The sequence below is a fragment of the Nannobrachium achirus genome (assembly GCF_963921795.1).
Source record: "Nannobrachium achirus genome assembly, chromosome: 14".
Taxonomy (NCBI): domain Eukaryota; kingdom Metazoa; phylum Chordata; class Actinopteri; order Myctophiformes; family Myctophidae; genus Nannobrachium; species Nannobrachium achirus.
The window spans coordinates 6,765,271-6,774,132 of NC_137821.1; positions in this window are offsets into that span (position 1 = coordinate 6,765,271).

Sequence of the window (8,862 nt, forward strand, 5' to 3'; positions counted from 1 at the left end):
ATATTTCAAATGTGTTTGTGTTTAGTTTTTTTGCACATCCATGCCATAAAAATGACACATGACATTTATGACATCATCAACTTGCGACAGGCATTTCCCCTATTGAGTGAAAGATTAGCTATTTCTAGAAGAAATGAAATATTTAAGGTGTTTTTAATTTTACATTGTAGTTATAGAGGACTATTATAATGTATTGAGGCATATTTGTCGTATTAGCCAGGGATCCTTTTAAAAGAATTAACACAAAAAGCGTAAAATAATGATAAAATAATCATTTTGGCCATTGTCAGACTGACTTTGTTTATATCCCTCTTTATGGATTGATAAGGTATATATTTTTTATATTGATTAAGATATTTTAGCATCCATTTTTCAAGAAAAAGTTGACCTATAGCTCCTTTTACCTGGGGGAAATTCAGTTGAATTGAAAACGATTATTGTTGTTTTGTTGTTGTTTAGAACAGGGGTCTTCAACAGGGGGTCCGGACCCGGGACCCCTAGGGGGACCCCAGAGTTACTACAGGGGGTCCTCCAAATCTTTGTGTGATAGTAACCTTTTAATATTAACCACCCTAGTGTCCATATTCTGAGAACTTTAGCCAAAATTAGCCGATCTACAAGCTCACAAGGCCTTGCAGCTTGTAGATTGGCTATTTTTGGCTAAAGAGCTTTGGTGTAGAGGGGAAAAAGAGCAGACTAAGTACAGAGTGAAATGTCAAGTTATGTATTGACAGTTCAAGTGGTTAAATATCTGAAAACACAAATTGACATGAATCCAAAATACACTGATTAAACAATGAAACTACATGAAATCTATGAACAGGTAGTACAGGTAGTGGGGGTCCCTGCTTCATCTCTCTCTCAGCTAAGGGGTCCTTGGCCTGAAAACGTTGAAGACCCCTGCTTTAGAAAGTAGCTAAACAACGCAGCTTACCTTGTGTCTCAATAGACTGTCTCAGTAACGGCTGAGTTGAACCAAACGTGCAACAGGACAGGTGTTTGTTTATCTGGCCTAAAATCTCACTAAACTGCATCTAACAAGACTAACATTGTACATTAGATGTCAAAAACGTCGTGGGCTTGTTGTGAGATCGATTGCAGATCGAATTTCTGCCAATATTTGAGGTTTAACACGACGTGTTTCTCTCACCAAGAAGTTTTATTGATGACACCAACAATCCAAACAACACGATGCTGTCTGTTTGACCCAACGGCTCTGACCGGTAGGGGGCGTAGTTTGACCTGAGCTGTGGTTTGAACGGCAGGTTAATGTGACGTCTTGTTTTTTTGTCAGTGTTGCCAGGTTGTGAGAGAAACAAGCGGCCGTGGTGCTAAGGGGTGACCGCATAGAGTATAGGTGACCGTTGCTAGGCAACGCGTTGCCAGGTTTTACGGGAGAAACAAGCGGCCCTGGCTACAACAACAAGAACAGTTGCAAAAGATAAAGCGACTTTTAACATGACAAATACATTTGAACTACAAACATTTGAATGTTTTTTTTATTGACTCAATACCTGCTGCATTCTATTATAGCTAACATGCTGTAAAAGTATTGGCATTAATACTTGGCATTACAAAAATGAAAATACATTTAATGAATGAATCAATGTATTTGTTTATTTAAAAAAAAAGTGAGATTGTGAGATAGTCATATTCTGAATTTAAGTGAATCTAAACTTTAATATTTAGGCTACTATGAGAGGTATTGTTCTTTTTCTTTTCTGCTTTTGTAATTGATGTTATCCTATGTAAAGTACTACATTCTATCCTGTCTTTCAATGTTTTCAATGTTATATGAGATACATGAAGTGGTTCCTGTGTAAATATGCCATAAAGCTTACTAGGATCTCCTTTTAGTTGACCTTGTACCAGTGATTTGTGCTGTCATGAAACTGTACTTTTTTCTATTGCAACCTGCTAATAAACTCTTCAATCAATTGTGGGGTAGTCGGCTGTTGGAAGAATGGAAATACTCAAGTAAAGTAAAGTAGAGTTTTCATCTTCAGCCAGCTGATGGCTACCCCACAGAGAGGGGTTTCTGTGTATTTGACTCATTGTTGTGCTGGAATCTATTATAGCTTATTCACCTGGAAACCCTCAGTGGCCTTGTGGTTAAAGTGCCCACCCTGAGACTGGGAGGTCGGGGGTTTGATTCCCCAGTTGTGTCATACCAAAGATTGTGAACAATGGGACCCAGCAGTGCCTCCCTGCTTGGCACTCAGCATCAAAGGGTTGGACTGTGGGGGGTTGATCACCACTTCTGATATCTGTCATTGCTCCAAGATGGGTCAAAGGCGGAGAACATAATCTCACAATGTAGTAGGTGACAAACAGTCGGAATCTTATCTTAAAATATGCTTTTGGTCGTGGTGATGTCATGATGATGATGGTCTCTTAACACTGGGTGGGGAACCATTTGTGGGTCACAGACAAATGTTTATGAGTCAGTAGTCCAGGACCTACATTTAAAAAATACGTAGGCCTATTTTGTTAATTATTTAAAATGTATATATATATTTTTTAAATGTAAAACTATAACAAACAAACACATCTATATACAGGGATGGAACCTGGGAGGTTTTGCTTCTCCAACTTTTTTAATTTCATAGATTTCTGATTATTTCCGATATAGGGCAGGGCATACAAATGGAACTAACAGGTCCATTTGTCCACTTCCACAGGAGGTAGAGCGGGTCTGCCAATGATCCGTGGGTCGGCGGTTTGAATCCTGGCTGCTTGTTCACATGTTGAAGTGTCCTTGGGCCAAGACACTGAACCCCACATAGCGCACATGAGTCGGTCGGTGCCAGCTTTGCCACCGTTGGTGTGTGAATGTCGGAAGTGAGGACGCTGGCGTTGACTGTTCACCTCTTCATCTCCCAATATATGAATGAATGGACCATTGTTGAGCACTTGGGAAAGCGCTATAAAAATGCAATCCATTATTATTGTATCGCATTATCATTGTATTTAGAACTGCAGACTCGCTCCAGATCTTCCGCCGTAATCCGAAGTGAAGCCTCACCTCTTTAGACTCCTCCTCAGTCCTTAGCACTTAACATAGCCTTGTCAAATCTGTAGGAATACATTATACACACTATAATGTGTATAGTTTCAATGTATTCCTACAGATTATTGTTTTAGTTTTTTAGTTTTCTATACTGTTAGACTGATGATAGGTTTGTGGTTTACCTATGATCCTAGATTACTATTGCTATGCATTGTATTACCTTGTGTTGTTGTCCTTACCATGAATTCCTCTGGAATAACAGTGCCTGCTGAATGCCTAAATTGTAAATTGTGTTGAAACATTTGAAAGGCAAATCCTCTCTTCATCAGGTCCTTGGCAACAAAATGTTTTGGGGCCAAATACACATGCAGGAGGTCCTCGACCTCCACATGAAAGAATTATTATGTTTGAGAACCACAGGTTAAAATCACTCACCTTGATCTGTATGCAGATCACCTGGGGGGGATCTGTCTGTTTGTCTCTCTGTCTGTCTATTTGTCTGCACAACTGCATGTCTGCTTTCTGCCCTAACCTCGCCTACCAGGCTTTCTGGGGGAAAGCCTGGTGTTCGTTCACAACAGGCCGTTTGGTTTCCGCCCAACGCGGAAACCACTAGAAGAAGCAGCATCGCTTTGATTTGGTTCCCTCCGTTTGTTTCCCCAATCCCTATTAAAATGCTTGAGTAGCCTAGTGTAGTCTTTCCAGTCGCTACGAGTTGGACTAAAAGATGCATATACCAAACTAATTTTTCAAAAGCAAAACTACTCCGCATCAAGGAGTTTATTAGGTAGGCCCTAAAAGTATGTCCTTGATTGAGCGCAGGGGAATTATTTTGGGTTAAAACTGTTTCCGGTGGATAGTTCCAGCAAATTGTAGTCCTTTGAGTACTACAACATGACGTGTTGTGGTTGCCACTCCCGACCGGTTACAAGCCCGAAAAGTGAAGTGATCCCAGACTATTCTGCCCTTTCATGTGAGTGCGTGAGGGAACATGACCATCTTCAATTACATCAACTCTTGTCAGGTGGAAACCTCTTCATATGTCCAAAACTGTTATACTTTCTCAGGATTCATAATAATATTCAAAAGCATCAAAAGTAGCAGATCTACAAGCCCCAAACTCGTCGCTTTACGCCGCGTTTTGAGCTTGTAGATCTGCTATAATGGAGAGGAGAGGTTTTTGACCCAACAGCAACCATATCTGATAAATGTCACACACACCTCTGCACGTCCCGCCAGGCCACTAGGGGCCTCCAGGGGCCCCTGACGGGACGTGAGTGGAATGGGCCCCAGACTATTACCATTCTGAAGTGTCTGGACCTTCTTCTTGGCTGGGTGTCTGGTATCTTTGAATATATAATTTTCAAAGCAAACCTCCTTTGCTGCTGGGGGGGGGGGTCCCTGGAACAACAACATCGAGATGGGGGTCCCTGGACAAATACCCTTAATATTGCGGGTCCTTGACAAGAAAAGGTTATGGAAATATGAGTTTTTTCAACAAAAAAGTTGTAGACACAAGTTATCATAAATGTTTTCTTTAATAAAAAGGCTCAGATTCAATGCTACGAGAATAGAAGACTCACAGATTAACACTGGGTCACACCCAACTCAAGGAGGAAAGACCTTATGGTTGTACATTTCTGCGAAATACAGAAAAATTATCTCAATGTAATTGAGCTTACCCTTTTAGTTGACCTTGTACCAGTGAACTGTACTGTCATGAAACTGTACCTTTTCCTAAGCAAACTTCCAATAAATACTTCAATCAATCAATATCAATCTTGTCTCAACGTTTCAAGTGGGATGGGAAAACTATCAATCATTTTTGTTTTTATTGTGATTACTATTATTCGTAACAATTATTTTGGCCTATAATGACAGGCCCCAAACAATCAATAATCGACTGTTTTATAAAATGGTTTATTATCAGCCGTGGGCTTGAGCCCCGAATGAGCTGGTAGCTGAGCGAGGGGCCACACCGAGTGGTGCGACAGTCACAGAATAGTAAATAATACTTTTTATGAGATAAGACAAAAAATAATACTTTAAAATAAAATACATGTTGCGTTGACATGGTCTGCAACTACAAATGTTAACACACAATGTTTTTTGGGGGATAAAAAACTAACAAAAAAAACATACATCCTATTTCAGTGTTGTTACAGTTTACAGACAGGGGTAAGCAGGGGTCAAAATATGTTCTATGTGGTCTTGGTCTTGTCCGTGGCAAATTCTTAAGAGTTCCTTTTTTACACACCATTATAATGTTTTCATTTTGATAAGGCCCAATGCACTGAATGTCAAATCTGTACCTTGTTGTAAAGGTGACAAATCAACGATAACAATGATATCAAACACAATACCATTTGGCATAATTAAAGGAGAGACATGGACTGAATTTTGGCAAATTTTGGTTTGGCGCTACCCACACGTTTGGCTGTGGTGCTCATTCATCAAATGCCCGATGCTTACAAGCTGTACCTCGTTGTAAAGGTGACAAATCAACGATAAAAAAGATATAAAACACAATACAAATTGGTATTATTAAAGGGGAGATATAATGGACCGAAGTCAAGTTTCCTTTCTTTTTTGTTTAAAAAGCAAGAATGTAAAAACGCTGAGTGAGCTTGTCTTGTACAGTACTAATAATACAACATCAATCTCTCTCTGGCCTTGGTAATATAAAATATAAAATAAAGTATTTCAAATTATGTTTTTTTTTTTTTTTTTAAAGAAGGGGAAAAATGGTGATCCGTGGCTAAAATGCTGAAGAAATAATGGGCCATGATATGAAAAAATATTGAAAACCACTGTTTTACGACATCGGCGACACGGATACGGAACTACGACGGGATCCCGTTGGCTGGCGTGGACGGCGGTCCGATGGAGAAGATGGAGTCCTGGCGGGTGGGGGTCCGGCGCGGGGGTCCGCGGGGGTCCACGGGGGTGGTCTCCAGCAGGGCCTCCACCGTCTGGGCCACACGACACAGACCCTCCTCTTCTAGGACCAGCTGCGGGGGGCAGAGCGCCTCCTAGTGGTGGGAGAGGGGAGGGGAAGGGAGGGGAGAGGGGTGGAGTCAGACATCATGCCATGCAGGAGAGACGCTGAAAAAGTACTGGTTCTCAACGTAGGGTCCGAGGACCGCCTGGGGGTCCCTCAGCTCAGCAGGGTCTGTCACTCTGAGATAGTGTTGATTCCATCGACTATGGCGAAAGATTTTTGATCTTTTTTACACTGACAAAAACTAAATGAAAACTAAGCTATATGATGACTAAAACTATGACTAAATATATTGACACTTTTGTCAAAAAATAGAAGAGATCCAGTAGAACTATGTAAAAGACAAGTCGTTTTATACTTGGATGCATGTGGGTGTCACGCTTGGAAAATAGCCGATCTACAAGCTCACAAAGTGTCGCACGGCGACGTGTTGTGAGCTTGTAGATCTGCAATTTCTGCAAATACTATATTTCTACTAACATTAAAACATTTCAAATGACTAAAATGTAACTTTTTGACTAAATCAGAGTCAAAAGACTATGAAACTAAATCAAAATTTGCTGTCAAAATCAACACTGCTCTGAGAGATGTACAGATGTTACTTGGACCCCCTGGGGGTCCCCAGACCTGATGTTGGGAAGCGGTGCACTATTAAAGCATGCAGAGAACCCAGAGCGTTACCATGGAAACCACACAGCAGCATGAAGCTGACATGCAAGGAGATGACAGACAGGGTGAAGCTATACTTAAAGGAGTAGTTCACCCCCAAAATTACATGGAGACTTGAGTTCAATATTTGTATATGTTGCATAACTAAGACAAAACATTGATTATATAGTACATTTACCCCCATTGATTCTGGATGGAGACCAAATGCAAGGCCTTGGATGGGGACACAAGCTCAGAGTCAGAATCAATGACCCTAAATGTAGCCCCACTCATTCTGACCCATATACATTCAGGTCCCCATCCAGGGCCATGCATTTGGGTCCCCATCCAGAATCAATGGGGGTAAATTTACTATAATCATTTTTTTTTTGTCTTAGGAATGCGACAAATACAACAAAAAATATTATTGAACTCAAGTCTCAAAAGGTCATTTTGGGGGTGAAGTTGGTGAACTACTCCTTTAAGCAATATTACATGAGAGGGTGTGTGTGTGTTATCATGATTATCGGCACGCCTGCATTGCTGCAGGAATGAGCCAAAGGCGAGTTCCGCAGGCATGTGTGTTAAAACCAAGGATCCAACCAACCAATAGCCATAAAACATGGGCTCAGAAAACCAATGGAAACAGGATGTGACATCATCATCATGCAGACCGTAGAGGTAATCTTTTGAGTGTCGCAAGAAGACCAGAAAGGTACCCAAAAGAACCCTCGAAAACAGGAAATAATGCAATGTTTGTACACAAACGTCGATGTAGACATTTAGAAGACAACACAACAGACAACAAGTGCAATACATTATCCAGACTATAGAGTAACAAAGTTTGACGTCATTTACACATGGTTCCTGATTTTTCCCCCTATTATGAATTTCCTTAGACCTTTTTTCATATCGCGTCATATAAGAACTGTGTTCCAAAAAAACAAATGGATATGAAGAATCAACTGATGATGAGAAAACCCCCAATTAGTTACATTTTCACCAGAAACAGGCTTTATCAAATATGAGTGACTGACTATCATAAACCATACAGAGCCTCCTCCCTGACAATATTGCAAAGACTGTTTGTTTATTTTTGGACCACAATGCTGATATGAGACCATTTTAAGATGACTCAATGTTATTCTCCATAGAGAAATTACTTCCACGAACCGGGGGATGAGCGAGTGACATCATGACTTTGTTACTACTCTATAGCTGAGTCCACATGCTTGGTTTGAGAGCGTGTATTCACACACTGTGTATACAGTACACCATGCACATACATACACATCAGGTAGGCCTATTAATGCTGCTAGCGCCCTCTTCAGGTCAGGATCAGCTTTAAAAGCCAACAGAAGAGCATTATAGTGAACACCTGAAAAGGCCAGTACGCAGCAATACAACCCAGTTCGAATCCGGGCTCCCCCTGAGTTAATGTCGAAGAGTCTTTGAGCAAGACTCTGAACCCCTAGTTGCTCCCGGTGAGCAGGTTGGTGCCTTGAATGGTTTCCTCCGCCACCGGTGTATGAATGTGTGTGTGAATGGGTGAATGTAATGCACAATCTATGTAAAGTGCCTTGGATAAAAGCGCAACCATTATCATGCATGTCAACTGCAAGGAGTTACATTACTATGACTGTGGACTGCAAAAGTTTAATGGAGAGCTATAATACTGGTACTCTGACCAGTTTAATGGAGAGCTATAATACTGGTACTCTGACCGGAGTCCATATGTTAAACACTCCCACTGCTAAACACTAGTTTCCCCGAGTTGGCAGCCATTTTCTCCAAAATGGCAGCTTCCTATACTTCCGGTTTCGGTATGACCGCGATCGCAAAAATGCATGTTTGACTCCCAGAACAACTCTAACACCTCATCCGCACTGCACGCGAGCGAGCGACAAGCCGCAAAATACTGTCTGCATTTGGAGCGTTGGTCATTGCGTTGCAAACGTAGCCTGAACCAATCAAATAAATAAATAATAATATAAAGTGTTTGGGGGGCGGGACATGGCCATTCATCTCTATGGACGTCGCCGCGAAATAGACGCAAAAATAGAGGCTCCGCGAGCGAGGTGGACGACGTTCTGTTTTGTATGTAGTTTTTCTGTTCAGGTTGGTGGTGCTTAGGTGAAATAATAATAAAATTAATTATTAACATACATTAATTAATTAATGAACAATTCCAGACTTTAACTGA